At 38.6% G+C, this 25,534-nt stretch overlaps 1 pseudogene; it reads left to right on the top strand.

Moving 5' to 3' along the window:
* LOC132426048 (cytosolic beta-glucosidase-like) overlaps positions 1-25,534 on the top strand; it is a 151,704-nt pseudogene that overhangs the window by 46,270 nt on the left and 79,900 nt on the right.

Raw genomic sequence — 25,534 nt, 5'->3', positions numbered from 1 at the left:
ATTAAAACCCAAGGTGCAATTTTGGGTTAGGGAGGTGGATTTGTCAACTTTACATTTCAGTTGTGTCAATTTTGCTTCACATGTTTTGAAACCAGATTCTTAGATGCATACATATTTAAAACAGCATTGTTACTATGTGGTGACCCACCTTATCTCTAGTGCTTTTTTTTCCCTCCTTGAAGTCCTTTGCTTTTTTGGGGGGTGGATATCTTTCTCTATATTTTGACTTTCAATGTTTTTATATTCTTATGTCTTAGGTGTGTTGGTTAACAGTATATCACTGAATTTAAAAAATATATATAGTCTGACAATCTCTGTCTTCTATCTGGGGAGTATAGCCCATTGACATATTGTTATAAGTGATTATATATCTTGTCATACCATCTTATTTTATGCTTTTATTTTTCTTATTTCTTTGTTTACTTTTTATTGTTTTCCTGCCCTCTTTTAAATGTATTTAGTTTTCCTCATTTAGCATAATGGTTAAGAGCATGGGCTCTGGAATTCAACTGTCTGAGTTAGAATCTCAGCTTTAGTACAAACTGATCTAGGCAAATTAATTTAACCTCTTCATTTCTCAGTTTCCTTACCCAAAAATGGGGATAATAGTTGCAGTTACTCATAATATTGTTGCAAAGCATCAATATAAAATGCTTAGAACAGAGCCTGGCACAGACTTGCTATATATGTGTTGGACTTGTCTTTAAAAAGAAATTACATTTTTTTCTTTAAGTGCTTATGCTAGAAATTTTAACCTGAGTATAAAATATAACAAAGTAAAATGTTAATCAATATCATTAGTCCCCTTCTAGACAGTATATGAATCTGAGAACACTTTAACTCTGATTTCTTACCTTGGTGCTTTTATATATATATATATATATATATATATTTTTTTTTTTTGGGGGGGGGCCCAGCATTTTAGTTCTATCTAATTATTCTTTTTAATTCTCACAAAACAGACATTTTATTATTGTTTTATACTTTAATAGCTTGTTTAGATTATCCACATATTTAATGTCTATTTTCTATGCCATCTTTTCTAATGTTTAATATAATTTCTTAAGTTCATCTTCATGCTAACTAAAGTTAATATAGCAAAATAATTTAAAGAGTCAAAACAAGACTTTCAGAAACCACCAATCCCTTGTTCTCTTCCATGTTCCTCTCTCTAGAGGAAATCCCTTTTAATTCTTTTGGTTAATCCTTTTGGCATTGACTTCTATATCTTAAATATCATGCTTATATTACTAGTTTTTGAGTTTTTTTTCCTGTTGTAGGCATAATCTATTGACTTCTCCCTGTGAAAGATGAAGATTTACCCATTTGTCCACTTTTTCTCCCTCTCCTTTCCCACTTTCACCACCCCCATGCACAATCAGAATGGGAATAATTGCTAAGTTGTTACAAAGTTTCAGTTTTGCACAATGAAAAGAGTTCTGGAGATAGATGGTGATGATCGCCCAACAATGTGAATGCACTTAATAAATGCCACATAACTGTACCCTTAAACATGGTTGAGGTGGTAAGCTTTGTGTGATGTGTATTTTACCCCAATTAGAAATATTCTTGTCAGCTAGAGGGTATACTGAAATGTGTGTAGATTAAATGAAGAAGCGTGGGTGGGATAAAGATGAAACAAGGTTGGCAAAAGTTGGAAACTGCTGAAGCTGAACCAGGGGTACATGGGGCTTCACTGTACTATTGTGCATGTTGACAATTCTCTAGTAAATTTTTAAAATTTGAAAAATATCAAACTAAATATTCTAGTAGCATAATATTCTTGAAGAAATATTTCCCATAGCTATGGGAAATAGGCTGGTTTCCCATGGACTGGTTACTCCTTGGGTTTGCTGCACAGCTACATCATTCCACAGACTTCTTCTGCTAGATTCCTCATTTCCTGGATCCTGGATCTTTCTCTTTCTTGTTTTACATCATTGTTTTGGAGAAATTTATCCTCCAGTAATATCCAATGAGAGGAAAAAGTTTTCCCAGTATCCTGTGAGAGCTCGTATGTCTGCTAAAATCTTTTTCCATTCTCACACTTGATTAATGGTTTGAGAGCTGAGTTGTGGTTACAAATATCGAGGAGTAATTTCTCTCCCACAGGCTGGCTGCTTTGTTGTCTCTTTCTTAGGCAGAGCTTGTTGTTTATTCTGGCACTGTATGTGAAGTCCTTGCATCATCAGACTTATGTGAGCATCTTACCACAGGCTTCCCATTTTGGTGAGCTTTAGACTTTGTCTCTTTTCTCCCTTGTCCCACAGGCCATTAAAATGCAAGCTCACATCATCTGGGCTTCTCAGATGCTCTCAGGACAAAAGCCTATATCGCTACTCACTTATGCTTCTGAATTACCTCTCACTTTGATTTTGGGTTCCCTAACATCCTGCCAGATCGATGGCACATTTAACAATACATTTCCCATATTCCATCCGGCAATTGTAGTTGTTTGAAGGATAGCTCAGGGTATGTAGTCTGCCTGGAAACGGTAGTCTTGTTCCTCATAAAGAACAATGAACTTTTAATATGTGGACATAATTACATCTTGAGAAGATCCCTAATGAGCAAATGAGTTATTAATATCATTCATTCAGGAAAATTTACATTCAAGTACTAATGAGTACTGGCCACTATATACATTTTTTATTTTTTTAAAGGCCACTGTATATTTTTAAATCAAAATTTCACTTATAATCGTTACTTTGCAATTCATATTCTAGTTCTCATAGAAACAATGTTGTTTACATATGCTTCATCTAGTATACATCTAGAATGTATACTACTACTACTCTACATAAGTACGTTTTCCTGCTAAATGACATTTACCTCTTGAAATTGTCAAAACTTGTTTTAAGCACTTCAGATGGACTGTTTTCCAAAATGTGTAGGTCATGTTAATGCATTTCTTAGGCTTCATAAATTGAGTAGCACGGGCATCAGTTGACTCTTCCTTCATTAGTCAGTCATTATTACTAAAAGCAGTGTGGTCCAATGGAAGGATTTGGACTTCAACATCAGACAGATCCGGAGACACATCTTGGTTCTACGTCTTACTAAGAGTGTGATCTTAGGCAAGTCACAATCAGTGATGTGGCGAAGCCAGCTTGTACTGGCTCACCAGTGCCTACTGTTAAGTTTTCAGCAATTTTATGAGCTGATTCTTAAACACAGCCGGCATTAAAAATTCAATTACATAAACTTATAAGTAAATAATTTATATTAAAAGGGGTAATAAATACTCAAAATCCTTACTTCCTCAATATTTTACTACGATTATTATTAGCTATGCCCTTGAAGCTGTTTAGATTTCTTGTATCTGTGTAGAAGAAATACTATATAATGATGTGCCACTGCTCATCTTTTTGCAACTCTGCCTTCAGTGCTGTCACATTGGTTGCTTGAAATTGGGCATGTGTAAGTATTTATACCACAGATATTGGCAAGTGCTACAAGTCAATATTTGATGGATTGTTTTGTTGGTTGTCTGGACCTAGGAAAGTTATAGAAAAAATATTAATAATACAGAGTAAATGATTGTGTGTCATGTCTGTAACTGTTACATTGTGAGTAGGACAAAAAATTCAAGGAAACAGTCTTACGCTGTTTGAAAACTATTATCCAATTCAGCAAAGAAGCTGCTCATGTCACTAATGAACAAGTGAAATTCTGGTACATCTTTGTTATTTTCCTTTCATTGTGCTTGTTAATTTAAGCAACGATATCAGTCAACAGTCTGATACAGGACTACTCACACTTGTCAGATTGTACGTTGCAGTTTGGCTCCCGATATAAGAGTTTGGCAAAAATCTAAACAAGCATAATATGAGAATCAATTGGCTATAAGGAATTTACAGTAAAGAGCATTGCATATTATTGCTTGGAGATGGTGTATTACACGTCCTTTATATCAGTAAAATTTATAATAAACTTATATACATATAGGTACATACATTTTTAACATACAGCCACTTGTTAATATTTACCAATACACTATGCCTAAACTCTCTGAGATTAAGCTTCTTCATTTATTGTAAATCTATTAACCCAAACTATAAGCACCATGCTTGGCCAAAATTGCATTTTAATATTCATACCTATTTCATTCTAAGATTGAACACCAGTATTCTTTTTCTTCCTACCTCTAAACCTTATATACAGACATAACTTGAGAGCCATTGGGATGTATAAAACTTTTTGCCTCTATTTGACATGGCTCCAGAGTACTATTTATTTATTTATTTATTTATTTATTTATTTATTTATTTGAGGTACACGGGCCTCTCACTGCTGTGGCCGCTCCTGTCGCAGAGCACAGGCTCCAGACGCGCAGGCTCAGCGGCCATGGCTCACGGGCCCAGGCGCTCCGCGGCATGTGGGATCCTCCCTGACCAGGGCACGAACCCGCGTCCCCTGCATCGGCAGGCGGACTCTCAACCACTGCACCACCAGGGAAGCCCCCAGAGTACAATTTTTAATATTCATGATTTCTTTGTATAGATCTTTAGTACCCTACCTTGATATCAACTGTCGTTTTTGCTTTTGTCAGAGCTCCTTCTTTTAGCAGCCTCTCCTGTCTCCTCATGGTTCTCTCCCATAAATTATAGCCCAGGTTGTCTTTTTGTTGGTCTGGAGACTACATCTAATCCTATTAGAATCGTGCAAAAAATATGAGTAAGTTGGGCTTCCCTGGTGGCTCAGTGGTTGAGAGTCTGCCTGCTGATGCAGGGGATACGGGTTCGTGCCCCGGTACGGGATGATCCCACATGCCGCGGAGCGGCTAGGCCCGTGAGCCATGGCCGCTGAGCCTGCGTGTCCGGAGCCTGTGCTCCACAACGGGAGAGGCCACAGCAGTGAGAGGCCCGCGTACCGAAAAAAAAAAAAAAAGAAAAAAAAAATACGAGTAAGTAAATGCTAAATGAGGATCTAACAAACTTTTCTATAATTGCTTTAGTCTATTTACTCTAGCTGTGACTTCCTTTCTTACATGAAAGTCATTACGAACTATTTTAGGTATATAAAAAGGATTGTGGATAATGTAATCAACAGCCTCTCATATACCTGTTAGCCAGCTTAAGGAGTAAAACATAAGAGATGCAAAGGGCCCTCAGGCTCCTCCTTGTTTCCGTTTCCCTCCATTTTCTACCCAAAGGCAGCCACCAGCCTGAATTGATCATCCCCAGGCATGCTGTTGTATGTTTACCTCATAGGTATATGTTCAGAAAATCCATGATTTGTTTTACATATTTTGCATAAAACATGATAAAAGTACTGCATATATTCTTTTTAAAATTAATAACCTTTATATTTTAGAGCAATTTTAGATTTATAGAAAAATTGAGCAGAAAGTACAGAGTTCTCATATATCCCATTCCTCCAATTTCCCCTACTGTTAACATCTAGCATTAGTGTGGGACGTTGGTTACAAACGATGGGCGAATATTGATACATTAGTATTAAATAAAGTTCATAGTTTATGGGTTTTGACAAATGTATAATGTCATGTATCCAGTATTACAGTATCATACAGAATACAGTCCACCCATGAACAAGTCAGGGTTAGGGGAGCAGACCCACAGCACAGTGGAAAATCCATATACAGTTTTAGTAGTTTCACTTCCTTAAAAATCTCCTGTGCTCCCCGTATTCATTCCTGTATACATTCTTTTGAATCTTGATTTGTTGTTGTTGTTGTTTAGTATTATAGTTTTGAGGATGTCTTAGTCCATTTGGACTGATCTAACAAAATACCATAAACTAGGGGCTTTATAAGCAACAAACATTTATTCTTCACAGTTCTGGATGCTGGATGTTGGGGATTAGGATGCCAGCATGGCCGGGTGAGGGCCCTCTTCCACATTACAGACTTCTTGTATACTCACGGGGCAGGGAACATGGTGGGGTCTCCTTTTAGGAGCACTAATCTCATTCAGGAGGGCTCCACTCTCATGACTTAAGCACCTCCCAAAGGCTGCACTTCCTAATACCATCACATTGGGTGTTAGGATTTCAGCCTCTGGATTTGAGGGGACACAGACATTCAGACCAGAGAAGAGGGGTATCTATGCTCTGATTCATTCACTTTAATAGCTGATTAGTGTTTCCTCTCTATGGATATACCCAAAATTAATGATCTGTTCTACTGTTGATAGGAAATAGGTTGTTTCCAGGATTTTGTTATTACAGAAAACTCTGCCTCAATAATCTCATATAATCTCTTTGTGAAAATACATGAGCGTTCCTCTAACGTATGCCCTTAGAAGTAGAATTAGGGAGTCATGAGATTTTTAACATTACCCCTTTATACCATAAAATGGATTCTAACTATCATTTTAAACAAAATTTCTATGTGAATAGGGATTTCAAATCTAATGTAATTTTTTACCTTCTGTTCCTTTAATATGTGACACTCTCTCTTACCTCTGGGCTTATTCTGACCCTGGCTCCTCTTTTTTTAAATTTTCCCCCCACTCCCACCTCTGAGAAATTCACCTTGATGAGTCAACATTTCCTTTAGATTTCAGCCTAGAAGTCATTTCTCTAAGAGACTTCGGACTCCTGCCCACATCTGGATAAACGCCCCTCCCTGGCTTTCATGCAATGGTCCTTACATTAGCTGTTTTATAATTGCGTGTAAGTTCTCCAAGGACCCGAAGCACAGCAGAGTTCACCGTGATAGCCACTGTGCTTAGCACAGAGCCTGACACATTGCATTTGCTGAATTAAGGGAGGTATGAAGGAATGAATGTAGGATACCAATATCATCCCAACAGTGGCAAAAACTAACCTCCTCTCCACAATAGTTGCCTAGACCATCTCAGGCTCCATGGTCAGATGACAGGAGGATAGGGTTCAGGTGTCAGGGGTCAAAGATAAGGTCCCGAGACTGCTTTGTGCACAACAAGGACAAGGCATGTCAGTCATGGCCAGGAGAAATGTTCACAAGGAGGAGATGTTTTCAATTCAGACACTCATAAGCTGAGCCCTGCCTCTGTCTACCAGCTGGGAGATCTTCAGATAATGAACCGTGAAAGCCTGCTATGCCACAGCATTATGCAACAATTTTTCATTTGCCACCAGTCAGCTTCAGGGATCAAGGACAGCTGAACACATAACCCACTCATGCATGTTATTTTAAAGGCATATTTTAAAGTTACCAATATGATACATTGAGTTAATGAGGGATGTTCTTTGGGTGACAAATATTTACATTCCACATATGCCTCTTGATGTCAAGAGTGTAACTGTTTCATTTTCTTCTTTTTCTCAGGAGGCTGGGATACAGATGGAAAAGGCCCTTGTGTCTGGGACACATTCACCCATCAGGGAAGAGACGGAGTTTTCAAGAACCAGACTGGCGATGTAGCTTGTGGCAGCTACACTCTGTGGGAGGAAGATTTGAAATGTATCAAACAGCTTGGATTGACTCATTACTGCTTCTCTCTTTCCTGGTCACGTCTGTTACCTGATGGGACGACAGGTTTCATCAACCAGAAAGGCAAGTGTTTCTTAAAAATAGAAGGTTGCAGCTTTAATTCAAGGTTATTGCTACAGCCTGGCATAATTAATCCAGGATGCTATTCTGCAGTGTTGCTTTGAAATTGCAAGTTTTTAGAGTGATTATAGGATAAATTTTTTGAAATGGGTTTGCATTAGCTTTCTCAGGACTATTATGGCTTCCCTCAACTGGAGATCTTTGTTGGGAGGGGTGGAAATAGATGGGCAGGAAGGGGGTTGGAATAAGTGTTTTATTTATGCAAGAGGTTATTTGACTGTTGACCTGAAGGTGAATTTCCAGAAGTTGTGTATAAACGATTTTCAGTTGTGTTATGCTGTGATGAGTCATGAAGAGCCCTGCGGAACTTGAGAAGATTCCGAGCATTTCAATTGAAGCTGAATTAGTGGAGCTAATTAACTAACACAGAGGTTAGCACCGGAGCCCCTGGAATCTGTTTACTTGGGATTAAGTGCCAGCGACGTCACACTATCTATATAAGCATCTCCTGGGCATGGCTTGGTGCCTCAGTTTCCCCGTGAGTAGAAAAGGATACTGTAATAGCTCCTACTTCAGAGTGTTGTTGGAAGATTAAATGAAATAATCTTTTAAAGTGCTTTACACAGTAGTAGCTGGTATAGCGTAAAAGCATTCAGTGTTAGTTATTATTCATATTATGCCTTGTAATGAAAAAGACCACTGTCCTTATTTATAAGGCATTTTACATACATTTTCTCTAAACCCCACAAATCAATGAGGAAGATATAAGTATCACATTTTACAGAGGTGCATGTTCAAATCCAGTTATTTTGTAAATTTGTATTTTTTGGTGGATCTGGAATTTAAGCCTAAGGTCTGGCTAGCTCCTTCCACACAACAGGGTTGACAGACTATGACCTGAGGCCAAACTTGGCCTGATTCCTATTTTGTTTAAATAAAGTTTTATTGCAATACAACTGTGCCCGTTCATTACGTATAGTTGGTTGCTTTCCCAATGTAATGGTAGAATTGAATAGTTGGGGCAAAGACCGTACAGCATGCAAAGCCTGAAATGTTTACTATGTGGTCCTTTATAGGAAAAGCTTTGTAACCCCTGCATCACAATTTAAAGACTTCTTAATAAAGAACCGTTATGGCTCCTTTGTTCTGGAAAAGATTTCACATTACTCCCAGGGTTGGGACTAGGTGAGGCAAGGAGGGACCTAACGTGGAAAATTTGAGAGGCATGTACTTTCAGCATCTCACAACTGCAAGGTTGTGCATGAAGTCACCTGCTTGCCTTGCTACGCCTCCAGCCCAAAGGGCCGGCATAGATATTGAGGGGTTCTTTTTGAGTAAGTTATCTGATTTCCTACGTAGTAAGAACAACCTGTGATAACAGTTCCTAGGTGGACTTGTGCACTTGCACTGTAAGGTGGGGAAATCTCTGCATTGTGAAATGGAACCACAATTTATGCACTCACCCGTAGCACATGGCCTTAAAGTAGCCTCCCCCAGATAAGGACAATACAAGATTAGCAGGTTCATGACTTGATTCTAAAGACATTAGCCTCTTTTTTTAACCACTCTTCGTTGAAGGTCTACTTTCTTGGCATCACCTGCCAGTTTTATTTTTTGACTTTGAACAGTAGGTAATTTGTTATTCAGTTTAAAAGTTAACTCATAATTTCCCACCATTCTAATCCATCATCTGTACCCTCTCTTTTCTCTGGCACCATCATAACCCTCAAGGATTAAAAACTAAGCGTAATCTCTGAATCTTCTCGTTTCTTTGCTTCTTACATCTAATTGGTTGCCAAATATGATCCATTCTTCTTATGCCTTTTTAACTTCTCCCCTTCTAGCCTTCTTCTCTGTCCCTGCCCTGGTTTAGATGTTTTTGATATACCCTTGATGGTTATACCTACTTTCACTCTCTTTCTTTGTCCTTTAATCCTTCATACAAAATGCCACCACAGCAATTTTCTGAAAGCTTGGCCCAAGTCATGGTGGCTTGCATCATCTCCTGCTAAAGCAAAGCAAGATAAAAAATTCTTTTTTGTCATTTAAACTCCTTCATATATCATTCCAGTTTTTGACTTAGTCTTAATTCACCTCTGAAGCATTCTAGGCTGAATCACCCATGCACGTGGTCCATGCAATTCCTCCACGCAAGGCCCTAAGCACATAGCCCATTACTTACTAAACATGCTATGCGATTTTCCACCTTTGTAGAAATTTTCCTAAGCTCTTCCTCCTGCCTGGATTGGCCTTTTACAAAAACTCCCAACTATATCCGCTGAATGTTTATTCTACTGTTAAGGGCTAGCACAAATGTTTCCTCTTCTTTAGAGTCTTTCCCTATTCCAAGACAAAAGAAATCTTAAAAAAAAAATTCCCATAGCACATTGAAAAACTCTTAGGGTCTTTCTTCCACTCTTTGCTCTTGGCATTATTAATTCCCCTGCTAGACTGTGAGCACTTTGAGTTTAATTCAACCCAACAAACATATATTAGGTGTCTACTGTGTGTCAGGGACTCTGTCTACATACTCATAATGAAGATAAGAGAATCCCTGGAATTTTTTACAGGATAAAAAGGAGATGATTCTGCCTTGTTCACCCCTGTGGCCTAGAACAGTGTCTTGCAGGGATGAATTCAGTAAACACTTAACTGAATTTAATTGAATTAGGTCAATAATAACCATACAGATCACTCTAAGGGCAGTAACGGTTGCCTTTTATTGAGCATGTAGTATGTGCAACTCACTATGCCAAGCACTGCACCTGCTTTTGCAAATTTAATGCTCCGAACAGCCCTGTGAAAGAGGGCCCTCCCTAAACAGAGAGAATCATGGTAATCTGGGGTGTAAGGCTGGGCATAAATTTGCCAAGATGACAAATTTAGTTAGAGCTGAGTTCAACCTAGGTCTGTCTGATGTCAAAAAGTAGGATCCAGAGACATTTACAACCTTACCAAACCACTAGTATTCTTTGTGCTACAATTTCCCTGTTGGTAACATGAGGTGGAAGCACTGAATTACTAAAACTCTTTCCACTGTTCTAGCCTATGATTCTAGCAGTTTGGAGTTTTTAACTGAGCTTCCATTTGGATGGTAAACAACATAAAAATTAAAAAAGAAAACCCCACAAACTTGTAATATAGGTCCATAATCCCTTATGTGAAGTTCTAAAATCCAAAAGGTTCTGAATATTGAATCCATTTTAGTAAGTTTAGGTTTAGTAAGTTAGTAAGCTCTCTAAAACAGATTTAGCAGCAAAAGCTGACCTGAGTTGATGGGAAAGTTTTTTATCATCTCAGTTCATTTTGCTTGGTGAGATTATTTATCTAGTTTACTGCAGAAATATTAAGGGATACTGACCCACACCCACTGGGGGTGTTAAACTTAATACGTAATATGGACTCTGTTTCTTTTCTAAAAATCCTCAAATTCTGAACACATGGCTGCCAAGATTTTCATATAAAGGATTGTGGACCTGTACCTGTACGCCAACATATCCAGTTATTTAACACCAACTTAAGATACACAGGAGTTCATGGAGCTCACTGTAGATCAGGAATGCAAGAGCAGGGCAGCAGAAAAGCTAGAGGGTAGTGGTGGTGGTGGCTGGAGTCACTGGGGCCACCTGGACAACGTGAAGGATTCACTTGTGCAATTCTCACGTGGGGATCACGTGCTCCCAGCACTAAGCTTTTCATGTTTGGCACCAGCTTTTGTAAAGCCCATAGCTGATAAACATTACAGACTTTTCTATGAACAAAAGGGCAATGGAAGTGCTTCCAGTAGGCAGAATTTCAATAAGTGGTTGCTCATTCTTGTGCAGTGATCTGTTGAAGCAATTGGAACTGTTTTAGATCAGAAAGGCCATCATTTGTTTTCTCTGTTTAAACATTTTCTCAAAGAGCATGTAAAGAATTAGAGAACCCTTGTCACTATCTTTTCCAAGAAACTCCTGTTTTTGTATTTGACTCCCTATTTTAAAGCTTGATGAGAGGACATTTAGAAACTTGTAAGTAAAATCCTGTGTTCCCAAGCTGGAAGAATATTTTACAAAATGTCACTGTTACACAGTCTTTCTCTTTCAAATGTCAAGGTTTTGAGGTTTAACAAGAAGAGATTGAGCTGGCAACTGAAATCACATTTTTCTATATTTCTCAACTGTTCAAGTACATTTTCATATCTGCTGCAAATGTAAGTTTCAGGTGATTAGCAAAAGACCCAAGTATTGGAAATAAAAAGGAAAAGGAATGGTTATGCAGAATTTCTTTTGCACTTTAAGATTTAAAATATGAGCACAGTTAGCAGGAATGGTAGTTAAGTAAATAACTAAACAAACATTTATTAATCTCCTACTCTAAGTCGGGCAGTGAGGTAGGCTGAATAATGGCCCCTCAAAGTGTCCATGTCTTAATTCTTAGAAACTGTGAATATATTATCTTACATGGTAAAAGGGACTTTACAGATGTGATTAAGTTAAGGATCTTTAGATGAAAAGATTATCCTGGATTATCTGGATGGTACCACTGTAATCACACAGATGCTTAAAAAAGGGAGGAAAGAGGATCAGAGCCAGAGAGAGAAGATATAAGGACTGAAGCAGAGGTCAGACAGGAGACAAGGTGTTTCAGTGCTGGCTTTGATGATGGAAGAAGGGGCCACGAGCCTCTAGAAGCTGGAAAAGGCAAGGAAATGGATTCTTCTTGAGAGCCTTCAGGAGGAATACAGCTCTGCTGGCATCTTGATTTTAGCTCAGTGAGAACCATTTTGGACATCTGATGCCCAGAACTGTAAGATAATAACTCGGCGTTGGTTTAGGCCATTACATTTGTGGTAATTTATTACCGCAGCAATAGGAAACTAACACAGTCAGTTTGTCAAGAGAAGATAGGTCAGTGAAAGAAATGGGTGGTGTGGGTCTAGCAAGGAGTGAACCTAGAGAGTTATGTGTTTGACACATGGTGGGCACTTGGTCAAAATTAATTCTATGTTAAGACATTTACAGTTTGACTAGGAGAGTTCCAGTGTAGTTATTTTATGGACTGAGACATCATCTTTGCAAGTTTCAGCCACATCCCCTTCTAAGCAAATTTCCCCATTTCTTTGTTCTACATAATCCTGCTCTGCTCTTGGCCGCAGCTGACTGGATGAGGGAAAGACTTATTTTCCTGTGACATATAATTTGTTTAACTTCATTAAAAAAGATAATCCTGCTCAACTGCCTTCCTCTCTCAGGGATGTTTGGAATTGAGGAGCTGAGAGGCTGAGTTGGTGGGGGTAGGCACTAAGGTTATGAGGTGTCATTGGCAGATGGGATGGCCATTTTGAGAACATAGCAAATTGGATGCACAAAGGAAGCTGGTTCTTTGAGCAGGAAGTTGGGATGGGAGACATCAGTCTTTCCTGAGAGGCAAGATTTTCTCAGCTCCCAGCTTTAATTCCTTTAAGTTCCAGTGTGATTTTTTTCCTGTCATTGGGTATCTGACATCACTCATTTCAAATAATGCCCACTGCATCACATACTAACCAGCCTTCTACCTCTAATGTCACCTTTACATTTGAGTTAATGTGAGTGGGCTTCTTTTCCCTATTTCCAAAAGACCTTTAACTTAAATATGCTTCATATTTTCAAAGATCAAATAAGAAGTGGGTTTAATTAAAACAGAGACGATGATAGTAACTACGAAAGAAGGCTGTGGAGATTTTAATACTGAAAATAACCCGGCCCTAAATATCCAGATGCAGAACAGGGTCCAAATGACCTCTCAGGGTTTCATGCTCCCTAGATTAGTAACAGATGATCATTTAAAAATACATGTTTATGCATAGGATTAGTTACCCTGAATTGTGTGAGTCTGATAAAGCTAAAGCAGTCTCTATTGTTCTCATTCAAAGCTTAACCACTCCTGAGGTGGCACTATTAATATTCCTCTGTTGCAGATGAGGAAACGTGGGTGTAGGGAGGCCACATGATTTGGCCACAATCCCTTGACTGAATTGTCTGACTCCAGAGCTCTGCTCTTAAAAGCCTCACTCCACTGCCTCATGGGAAAGTTTCATTACAACAATGAATAAACTGTACAAACCAGAAGTAAAGTGCTCGGTTCTGGGATGATAAATGTTAAGTATGTAATGCTTTGTTGCTCTGCCATGTTGACGAGTAAAACAAAGTTTTACTTAAAAACTTTTAACTTCAATTCAATTGCAGATCATCATGTTGTTTGAATTACATTGATTGCCATCATTAATGATAGTGCCATATCTAATGATGCTTATAAATCATTGATTATTCCAGAAATTAAAAATAAAAAACCCTGATATTATGAATCAGCTCCAAAGTGGTGATTATTAAGGCTAGGGAAACAGTATCACCATGTTTCTGGATCTGAAACATTTGTGTGAGAAGGGGAATGTTGTAGTGGGAAGAGCTCAGTCTTTGTAGTGAGACAGACTGGCTTCAAATGTTGGCTGTGCCATCTGACAACATTGTCGCTTTATGTCCAGTACTCACTCTCTGAATCTCAGTTTTTTCATACGTTTATTGAAACTAAAAATGCCCACCTCTTGTGCTTAGTGCGGGGATTAAACAAAATGTGTGATGTTATGTACATATAGTATGAATGCAAAACATTAAAGCTGATATTATTTTTATATTCAAAGCCAATGGAAGACGTTGGCTATAAAAACCTTAACACAGTCCAGTACCAAGATGATCCCATCATACAAATCTTTGGATATTCCATTTTACAAGTGAGGAAACGTGGGCTTGCAGAGGCCCAGAGATGGGATGGCAGAGTGCTTTTTTAGTGAGAGAGGAAAGAAAAGCTTTATAAACTTTGGTGGGTATACTAGTTTTCCTTGGCTGCTGCGACAAATTATTACAAGCTTACTTGCTTAAAACAATACAAACTTATCACCTTAGAGTTATGTATGTCAGAAGTCTGACACAGGTCTCTCCTGGATGAAACCACAGTGCTTAACAGCGCTGCAATTCTTTTTCAAAGATCTAAGGGAGAGTCTGCTTCTTGGCTCATTTAGTTTGTTGGTAGAATTCAGTTTCTTGTGGTTGTAGGACTGAAGTCTCCATTTCTTTGATGACTGTGAGCTGAGGATCATTTTCAGCTTCTAGAGTCTACCTGCATTCTTGGCCGGTAGCTCCCTTCTTCCATCTTCAAAGCCAGCAATAGTAGGTTGAGTCCCTCTCATGCTGCCATCCCTTGTGCCTCTTCTTCTGTTGCTGCATCTCTTCGATCCACTCTTCTGCCATCCTCTTTCACTTCTAAGGACTCATGCAGCTAGATTGGGCCCACTTGAACAATCTAGAGAAATCTTCCCATCTTAAGATCCTTAACCTGAATTACATCTGCAAAGTCCCTTTGCAGTAACATAAAAAGTAAAGTAACATATTCACATATTCTATGGATTACTGCATGGACATCTTGTGGGGCTGGGGTGGGGGTGGTAGCTTATGTCCACCCAGAGAGTAATGGCATACAAAAGGGGCTTCCAAGTATGGAGTTGTTATGCACGATTCACATTATGTTCATGCTTGCAAAATAAGTGAGCTGTTGTTAAAAATTACCCGCTTTTACAGACAGATAGGCAGACAACACATGACCTTGCATAATTTGGCTTCTACTTACCCTGCTTACCTCTCACTATTCTTATTGCTCTTCTGCTGAGCTATACACCCTCCTTATGGTGAACTTGCAGTTCCCAGAAGAGAATGAATACACAAACAAACAAAAGCCAGGCCATACATGACAATAGAACTCTGATCCACAAGAGAAGCTCAGGAAGCCAAACGACACCCACTGCAGCAGTTGGCCTAGAATAGTCAGAATGTGGTCAACAACTGCCAGCTTCTCTATTTTTTGCTCCTCTGTCCCCTACTTTGAACTTAGAACCAACCGGAAAAAGCCAAATATGCTTCCCAAACCAATTGCCTGGGATGCCCTTGTTCTAGTTAGCCTACCTCCAGCCTCCCGGTGCCAACAACCTTCAATCAAAAGTACCTGAATCCTCCCCCCATTTTTTTTTTTTAATAATAAAGCTTTCCTGCTTCCCTGATAGCCTTTAATTATCTGCCAAATGCAGGTGATAATGGCTGACTCCTTGCTACAACAAGCTTGGAATAAGTAAGCTGCTCACATTTGGGTGGGCTTTGTTTATTTCCATTCCTCCTTTGGACTTTTGCACATTTGTTTCCCTTTCTTCTCTTCCTGGATCACTCCTCCTTGCCTTATGTGGGTCATTTATTTTCATCTTTTGAAAATCAGCTTAGATGTCACTCATGACAATAATAATCATTATTAGGATGATAGCTAACTATGCCAAGAACTGTTCTAAGCATATTCGGTTTATCAACTCATTAAATTCTCACAACAATTATTGAAATACATTTCTGTTATTGTCCACATTTCACAGACAAGGAAAGATAATTCAGAGAGATAAAGTAACTTGCCCGAGGTCACCAAACTAGTGGGTGAAGGCCTTGGGATAGAACTTAGGTAGCCTGTCACCGTAGTTCACTTTTTAAACCATTATGCTGCATTGCTTTCAGAATGTATTTCCAGATGCCCTCAGTTTGGGATAAGGACTCCTTATCATATGTTTAAATAGCATTCTGTACTTTATTTTTAATAATAACATTGTATGATAATTGCTTATGAATTTGTCTGTAGTCCCAACTAAAATTTAAGTTTTCTTTGGACAAGGACAATGTTTATCTTACGTTTGTAAGTCCAGCATATAGTAGTTTCTCTATAAATATGTATTTGAGGAATGAATAAATTAATGATTGAATGAGTGAAACACATGCAAAAATCTAAATTATTATATTTAAAATTGATAGATAATAAGTTAAAAAAAAGAGAGATAAAGGGACCCTGCTTCTATGCAAACTTTGAATGCAATACAGTTCTACATATGAATTTAGTTATATTCACAACCTCTCAAAACAGGACAGCTTCTCTTTTCTTTGCTTAGTTTCCCTCCATACTCTTAGACATACAATCACATGAAGAACTAATATCAGCCTTTCCTCAGAAAGTCTCTTCCAAGTTGACAGTCATTGTTAGGTTAGACCCAACATCTTCTTGGCATTGGTTTTTAAGGCAGAACATGTCCAACTTAATAACATTCTTCTGAACTCTGCCACATCCAAAAACTCTCTCTCTCACACAGGCAGTGCTGGGAGAATCAGCTGAGAGCCAAGGGTAGCTGTGTATTCCCAAGGACTATGTCAGAAATTTAGAGCAAACTCCCCAACTGAGCATTCCTTAATGTGCCACGTCCCTGGCTCACTGCCCTTGTAACCCACACTCTGGGACCGATGCTGAGCCCTTGTGCATGATCAGTGGGTCTCTCTTCCTAGACTTGTGAGACTGATGGGTCTGGAGAAGCACTAAGGCAGCCATTGGGTCCAATTTCTTTACTTATATTGAATACTTTTGAAATCTGTTCATTCATTCAACAACTATTTATTGAATCTCTACTAAATTTCTGGGATTGTCCCAGGATTTGGGGGATCCAGAGATAAATTAGATAGATAAGGCCCTTATTATCAGGGGGCTTGTATTCAAGTGGAGTTGATCTACATACAAACAAGCAAATAAAATAATTTCTTTTTTTTTAATATGAACATATAAATTTATAATTTTTAATTGAAGTAGATTTACAGTGTTTTGTTAGGTACACAGCAAAGTGATTCAGTTATACATATATATCTATTTTTTTAGATTAATTTCCCTTATAGGTTAGGATAAAATATTGAGTATAGTTCTCTGTGCTTCACAGTAGGTCTTTGTTGGTTATCTGTTTTATATATAGTAGTGTGTATATGTTAATCCTAAACTCCTAATTTATCCTTCCCCCTACAAATAAAATAATATTAATAAGCATGCCAATAACACAAAGTTAAGTGCTACCGACTTGCCCAAGTGAATCCCTTTCAAAACATACATCTTCGACAATCGTGTTGCCCCATCACATTTCCCTCTCTGATCAGCCAGTCTTCCTTGGACTTCTTCATGTTTCCTCCCAGCCTTTAATTGATTGTAGGTAGAAAGTAATGAACCTTATTTTGGTTTAAAGTTATTTAGGATATTATCATTCCTGATCCTCTCCCAATCCTTATTTACTGTCAGTGTACTAAAAATAACTTTTCTTATGCTTTTATTTTTCTCCTAGGAATTGACTATTACAACAAGATCATTGATGATTTGTTAACAAATGGGGACACGCCCATAGTGACCCTCTATCACTTTGATTTGCCTCAGGCCTTGGAAGACCAAGGAGGTTGGTTGTCAGAGGCAATCGTTGAACCCTTCGACAAATACGCCAGTTTTGCTTCAGTACATTTGGGGATTGAGTCAAGCAGTGGATCACTATAAATGAGCCTAATATTTTTGCCCTGCTGGCATATGAGTTTGGTGCACTTCCTCTTGGTGTGCCTTACGTTGGAAGTAAAGTTTTATCAGGCAGCTCATAATTTGATTAAAGCTCATGCCAGATCCTGGCACAGCTATGAATCCTTATTCTGATAAGAGCAGAAAGGTATGGTGTCTCTCTCAATTTTTGCTGGCTGGGTGGAACCAGCAGATCCCAACTCAGTGTCTGACCAGGAAGCAGCTAAAAGAGCCATGGCTTTCCAATTGGATTTCTTTGCTAAGCCCATATTTATTGACGGCGATTATCCTGAAGTTGTCAAGTCGCAGGTTGCCCTTGCGAGTAAAAAGCAAGTTTATCCATCGTCCAGGCTTCCAGAATTTACAGAAGAGAATAAAGTGATCAAAGGCACTGCTGATTTCTTTGCTGTGCAGAATTATACGACTTGCTGAGTCAGGTACCAGGAGAATAAGAAAGGAGAACTGGGTTTACTCCAGGATGCAGAAGTTGAAGTTTTTCCAGACCCATCTTGTACAAGTTTGGATTGGGTCTATGTGGTGCCGTGGGGAATACGTAAACTACTGAAATACATTAAGGTAAATGCACCTTTTGTTTGCGTCCATGTGTATTCAAACATGGGAAGATGGGCAGACGGGCATATTTCTGTGTGTATAAGAACCCGAACAAAGAATGATTTAGGCAATAGCATATACATTTGTTGGCCTGGGAAGAGATGATTAGGATTTAAGTCGATGGAGGTTAACTAGCTGATAAAGGGCTTCAAAGCTATTATTAAACTTAGGATTAAATTAAATCCTAAATTAAATTAAATTCAGTTGTGGCTACAGTAGCTTGGACATATTTTTCAGGCTGGGGTCACAACTGGAATTACTAAAAGGGATAATAAGGGTTGAAATAGCTGGATCCTTTTTGGGTCTCTGTTACACTGGATGGCATCCAGGTAGCTGAAATTAAAAATTTTAAGTTATCAGTTTTCAGGATCCCTGCTGTGTGGGGGGATAGAGGCTGTAGCTGCTGGGAGGGACCAAGGGGTTAAGGAGAAATGACAATCAGCAGATGCTGATGGAAGAAAGATACTTCTGTCTTCTCATTATAACAAAAGTCATTCATGGATATTTGCACAGTTTTTCTTTTCCATTGTTAGTTATAAAAGGTCAGCACGCAGAACATTAAGTTAATAGGGTCAGTGCAATTTGATGAAAACTAGTTTTGGGGTTGTAGTTTAGAGAAGGTAGAGGGGAATGCACCTGATATAATGAGCTTTTTTTTTTTTTTAAACATCTGTTTGGAATAAAACTTCTGCTTTCTTGTTCCAGGATATGTATAATAACCCTGTAATTTACATCACAGAGAATGGGTTTCCCCAGGGTGACCCGACATCTTTTGATGATGCTCAACGCTAGGAGTATTTCAGACAGACGTTTCAGGAACTGTTCAAAGGTACCATTTGAAATGATGAAAGATCAATTGTGCAAGCTTAATATAATTTTCCCATGTGCCTATTTGCATTCAGGAAAGACCAATGATTTTGAAAGCTGAAATTCATGTAAATCAGTGTAAAGCCATGTAATTAAGAGAGAGGGGAGAAAAAAAAAAAGTATTTAGGAAGGAGGAAGGTGAGGATTTTGGTCTAGCTTCAACCTGCTGAAATTTAAGCAAGTAAAAAGCGACTGTCTTCAGCATTTTGTGACTCCTGGGTGAAGGTGACATGAATAGAAGGAGTGGTGGCTGTTGGGAGAGAACCTTAGTTATTACAAAAAGATCAGCTGTGACCAACTAGAGCATGTTTATTTGCATACTTTAATATCCTAACTACCAAGAAATGAATTGACAGAATTCTTAAAGGACCAAAATTAAGTATTTGTTCAATAAACTTTAAAGTGGTATGCATCTTCTATCAATGCATGTTTCATTTAAACTGTTACCAAGCAGCAGAAACAGTTTTTATTGCCATATAGAATCTGTGAATTTTGTTTCAAGACAATATTATTATTCTGGTATCTCCTTTTCCCTGATGGGATTCCTTTCATATTTGAAAACAAATGTGAAGGAATAATCTTTAACTGGTAGCACACATTTCTACCCCAGTTAATTTCTCCCTTTTAGCTACCACTTGGAACACTGTTGCTTCGTAAATTTAATTTCTCCTCCCTATAAAGGAATAATATCATAGCAACAAAATTCAATGCAAAATTAGATTTTCAATTTCCTTTTTTTAACCATGATAGGCACAGTTATTTCTCATCATTCTGTTTGAGAGGTCCTGGAATGATTCTTTCCAAAATAAATCAGTAACATACTGGAATCAGCCAGAAGGAATTCTGGAAAGTGACATAAAGTGGTTTCTTTCCCAAACCTAAAATATATTGACTCAGTTCCTCACCTGGGCCTGGAGTTTATTGACAGAGGGCAATTGGACTCCTACAGATTGATCCAAGCAAAATCATTCTTTTGTGTTACAGACAAAACGGATTCATCCTCTGTGTGGGAATTCCCCATCTGATAAGAAAAGGAAATCTCTAGGTTTCTGAGATTCTCCCCACTTCTCCCTATAAATGACCCTATTCATAGTTAATACACTGATGTTCCCAGCTTCACCCCACCAGACAAGTAGGCTAGTTACCATCATCAGATTTATGCATGCCATAGGGAACACAAACGACTTGTCCAAGATTGTTCTGTGCATGTTAGGGAAAAGAGAGAAAAAATTGAAATTGGCTTTCTTCATTCCCAGCTCTGTTTAGTGCTAACATAAGGACATTTCATTGCTCTCTGAAATTGTTTCAAGTACTTTATACAGTCCCTTAGATCTTTAAGACCCTCAAACTAAGATAACTTAAAGATAGAAAAGTTACTGAAGGCAAGAGTAGAAAATGTGAGAAGATTTGGTTTGTGAGCAACAGGAGAGAATAATAGGGTTAGGAACAAAATCCTGTTTTTGAACTTGTTGAATTTCTATTGTACTTTTGAATTGATGTAAAAAGTATCACGTACTTAAACCATTAATTTTTCACAGCATCTACAATCTCTTCTGATTCTTAACATTAGATAATTTATATTCATTGTAATTAACACAAAATATTGTATTTATTTTGATTTTTAAAAAATATGTAGCCTTTCAAAATGTGCAGAAATGTACATATTGACCAAAAACCCTATATTAAGTGTATATTCTGGACTGGGTATAGTGATAGCTATTTTTCATATGTTGTTGTAGTGGACAACAATTTTTTCATCTGCAGTGAAACTCTCTTTTCTAGTAACGAATCTGTTTTTTTCTATGAAATACCCACCTCCCCCATCCTTAGACTCACCATACCAAGGGCCATGTAAGTAGAATAAAATACTGCTGTTTGTCAATAGATAATTGATTGGTCTAGATATAGGCACATGACATGAGCTGGGCCAATCCCAGTTCTGTCCTAGGATTTAAAACTTGGACCAATCAGTTTGTCTGTCTCATAGCTTGGATTGACCTTGGCAGGCCATTGGTGGCTATGCCTTGCCATGTAAAGCTTAGGGGTAGTGAGAAGGTGAGCTGCAGGTGCCCCAAGGGAAATGGAGACAAGAAACGGGGAGAGATTCAGGAGGGCACTTGCACCTCTAATTCCACTTTTTCTTCAGAGCCAGTTGCATGCGTGTTCTTGAGAAACATTACTTTTACTTACAACTAAGTGCTCTTTCTGCTTCATCTGCTTCTGACTGGATTTCTATCACTTGGAACAAAGAAAGTCTTAATTGATGCCATCATCTCATTTTATTTTCAAAACAGTGAGATGAGGTCATTGCTCCTAATTTACAGATGAGCAAACTGAGTTTCAAAGAAGCTAAGTCATTTGCTCGAGATCACAAAGTTACTACGTAGTATTTACTAGAACAAGGCAGAATGTGTATATTATTATTACTACTACTGTTGGTGTTGGGCTTTCTGACTCAGAGTGCTTGCTTGTCCCACCACACTTCTCCAAACTTTTCCTCACCTTTGGTGCCCTGGGCTTGCACAGATTCTTTGAAAGTGCTTCATGCTGCTTCTGCAACAGCCGACAGGTCCTACGACCTTGGACAAAACTCAGACACCCTGTATCCTGCCTGTTGTCAGAGGCACAGAGCTGAAGTTACTGATCGATTTCCTGAGACTCTTCCAAGGTAGCGCTGATGATCTTGGTTAGTGAGAACCTTACTAGTAAGAAGCACCTTGTGTGCAATTAAAAATAATAACAGACCGAGGAAGACATTTGTGGGAAGCGCTGCAGGTGGGAGCCCTCCAGAACCCAGGGAGTCCATAGATGGACTATGGCTTTGTGATTCCCATGAAAAAAGCCCTCCCTCCAACATCACCCATCAAGACAGGCACATAATGACACCATAGTTGGATCAATGGCAGTGTTACTAATCTCTTCAGGTAAAATCCCACAACAATTAATTGAGCAGTAAAAAGAAAGCTAATGTTTCTGTTTCCTTTTGGGAAAGAAAAAAAAAAAAAGAGGAAAAATGTCATTTCAAGAAAAAAAAATCAGCTAACACCTTTTTAATCATTGCATTATTTAAATGCCTTTAAATAGATTGTGTTTTAATTAATGCAGATATAGATGAGAGAAAAGCAACACAGTGGAGACAAAAACACTGTAAATAACATAGAACTAGGCTTGCATTCCAGTTCCAGTTATTCAAGGACGGGCAAAAGGTTCAAACTCCCAAACTCTCAGTTTGTTCAGCAATAAAAATGGGATAACACTTTCCCTGGCAGAGTTGTTGAAAAGATTTTGTTTAATAAGCTATTGTGTTAAAAACCCCAAGCAATTGTCTGGCACATGGTAGGCCCTCAACAGATGGTATAATTATTATTATTACAAAATGTGCATTTTTAAGAACATATTTATCACCCCAAGTTATTTTCCTTATTATTTAAAAAATAGAATACCAAGACATTAAAAAAAAATTCCATCCTCCCTCAAGTCTCTAAGTTATGGCAGAACATTCCCCCATGTCTGCAATTTTCTCCATCATTCTTTTTGGGAAACCTCTGAATGAGTGTTGTAACATTGGCCCTCTGGCTATTTATGATTGAACCCTGTGGAGGACAAAGCAGCCAGGACCTCCCTCCATTTGTTATTCCTTTGGAGAGGTTGCCAGATTAGGTGAAAAATCAAACCATTGTAGCAGAAACAACTGTCAATCAACTGGGTACCTGGAATTGTTCTGCCACAGGAAGTTTTGGAAAAGCTCAGGGAGCAGTGATCTTCAAAGAGTTAGGCTTTTCTCACATGATATGAATCTTTATTATATACATAAAATTTACACCAGTCCTTGCTGCTCTGGAGCCAGCAGGCAAGTTTAAGTTCATATGTAATCACACACAAAGGGATACCTCAATAATCTGAATGTTGATGAGCAGGTGAGAAAGTGTGAGAAATCAGGGGAAGTTATTCTCAATGGGCGATACTTGACCCAGGACCTAAACTCTCCTAAAAGGGGATTCCAGTTGGGTTCAACCTGCTCCTCACACCTACCGAATATATGCCTGTTCTTGGCTTGGTTCCCAATCTTTCCTCAACTGGAATGTCATGGTCTTTGCCTTCTTCCTGGCCCAGTCCTGTTTGGGGTAGATCGACTAGCTTGAAGTCAGGCAAGACATGGGTTTGAAATTTAGTTCTTCCACTTACAAGTTCAGTAATTTGGGGAAAAGTCTTAAGCAAACAATACTTCAGCCATCTAATTTTTAAAATGGGGATAATAAGAACATCTATCTTCTAAAACATGGTGAAAAATGAACAAGATAATGCATATCAAGCCTACATACAGAGTCTGGTACATTAAGAAAGATTCCATAATGATGGTTAATTTTGGGGGGCATCTCTGAGCCCTCTGAGAGTTGGAGCTGTGTCTTTTTTATAGTTATATCTTCAGCCCAGAGTACCGTTTCTGTCATGTAGTAGCTTTCTACACGTGTTTGTTGAATTTGGTTGTGTCTATCAGAGAAGAGTTAGTCAATGGATAATGAGAAATAAATGATGAAATGATTGGGAACTGTATTTTCTTTCCCTAAAGAAATATACCCCACACAGGAAAAAAAATGCAGCCTTCTGGAAAGTTTCTGAGCCAGCCCAACTTTCCAGTGAGATCCATGCCTGAGTTAGCACAGTAGTAGATGATTGCAGAGAAGATTTGTTAATGACCAGCTTTAGGCTTTTAATGACAAAACCCCTCAGCAAGATGTCATCAAATTTATTGAAGACTTCACTGAAAGTGTTGAAGCTGATGCATTGTAACAAGAAGGTTATAAATCTTGCAGCTTGGGTATACCACCAAGACAAGATGCTGAGCGCAGAATCCCCCTGCTGTTGTCTGTCAGCATTCTCCCTCCCTCACTTCCCATGGAGAACCAGGAAAGGAGAAATACATCCATTTCCAAAAGTGGTGCAGACCTGGCAGCCACCTGCCTATGCCAGTTTCAGACCACAGAGGCCCATTTAACTGGACAAAATGTGTTAAGCACCTGTGTTTTTCTAAATGTGCATTAAAAAAGTCCTAAGAATTGGGGAAGATCTCAAAGTTTGACTCATTGACCTTTTGGAAAAATGAACGTATTAAAAATCCATTGCAAGCTCAGAATAGAGACTCAGTTACTTGAATATAGAGTATCACTCCATGTCTATTGTTTTATTGCTTCTCAAAGTAAACCTTTGTCAACCTAGCCCTATGGAGCAGTTCATCTCATAGCTCACAGAGAATTCACAGCTTTGGGAATGTGTGGGGTGGAATGTTGGATGCACTTAATACTGTTGCTCCTGGCTGGACTGGATGGAGCTAGCGAAGAGGAGTCAAGATCGGAATAGAGAAGGAAGAATGAGATTCGAAGGCCGTGCACAAGAATTGTTTGTGTGTGCTAGTGTACGGACTTGTAGCATTTGAAAAGTCATAAAGAAAACAATTTCCAATATATCTGTATCCCACCAACCTACATACTCGGACCACACATAAACTCAGGCAGCCAAAGATTACAGAGTAAACCTTAAGCAGAGATATGCCAGATGACCTTCCCCTATTGCTTCTCCCCTACTTCTCCCCAAAGTTCAGTAGCATACTTACCTTTGTCTTCCATTCTCCCGTATGAAGGGTGGCAGAGTAGAAAGTCTGAAGGGTCTGAAGAGTGAAGACTAAGTCCTGGGTTCTGGTGGTGTGCACTTGGGGAAGTTCTCATTGGGACTCTGAATGTCAACCTCCTCACCTGTTAAATGGGACAGATGCTAATTGCCATCCTGCCTAACCCAAAGTCAGTTGTGAAAATAAAGTAATTTATGTGTATGTATGTCCTGAGCACCTTAAAATGTTAGATATTATTCTCATATTTGATATAGTTACTTTACACCTTTAAGGACATCATCACTCTGGCCAAAAATACATAATCTGGACCTTAGTGTTCTCCACTGCAAAGGGAAGTGTTCGGTGCCCATTATCCAGATCCTGTCAACATTTACAATTCTCATATTCTATGGTTTTTATTTTCCTGCACGTTTCTGAAGGGCTATGACAGTGGGATCAGATTAGGGGTTTGAGAGAACGTGTTCTATGACCAAGTGACTGGTGTGGTGCTTGGCAAAGCTCAGAATCAAACACACACACACACA

The sequence above is a fragment of the Delphinus delphis genome, chromosome 5 (genome assembly GCF_949987515.2).
Source record: "Delphinus delphis chromosome 5, mDelDel1.2, whole genome shotgun sequence".
NCBI lineage: Eukaryota > Metazoa > Chordata > Mammalia > Artiodactyla > Delphinidae > Delphinus > Delphinus delphis.
This window is presented reverse-complemented; position numbering and strand designations above follow the sequence as displayed.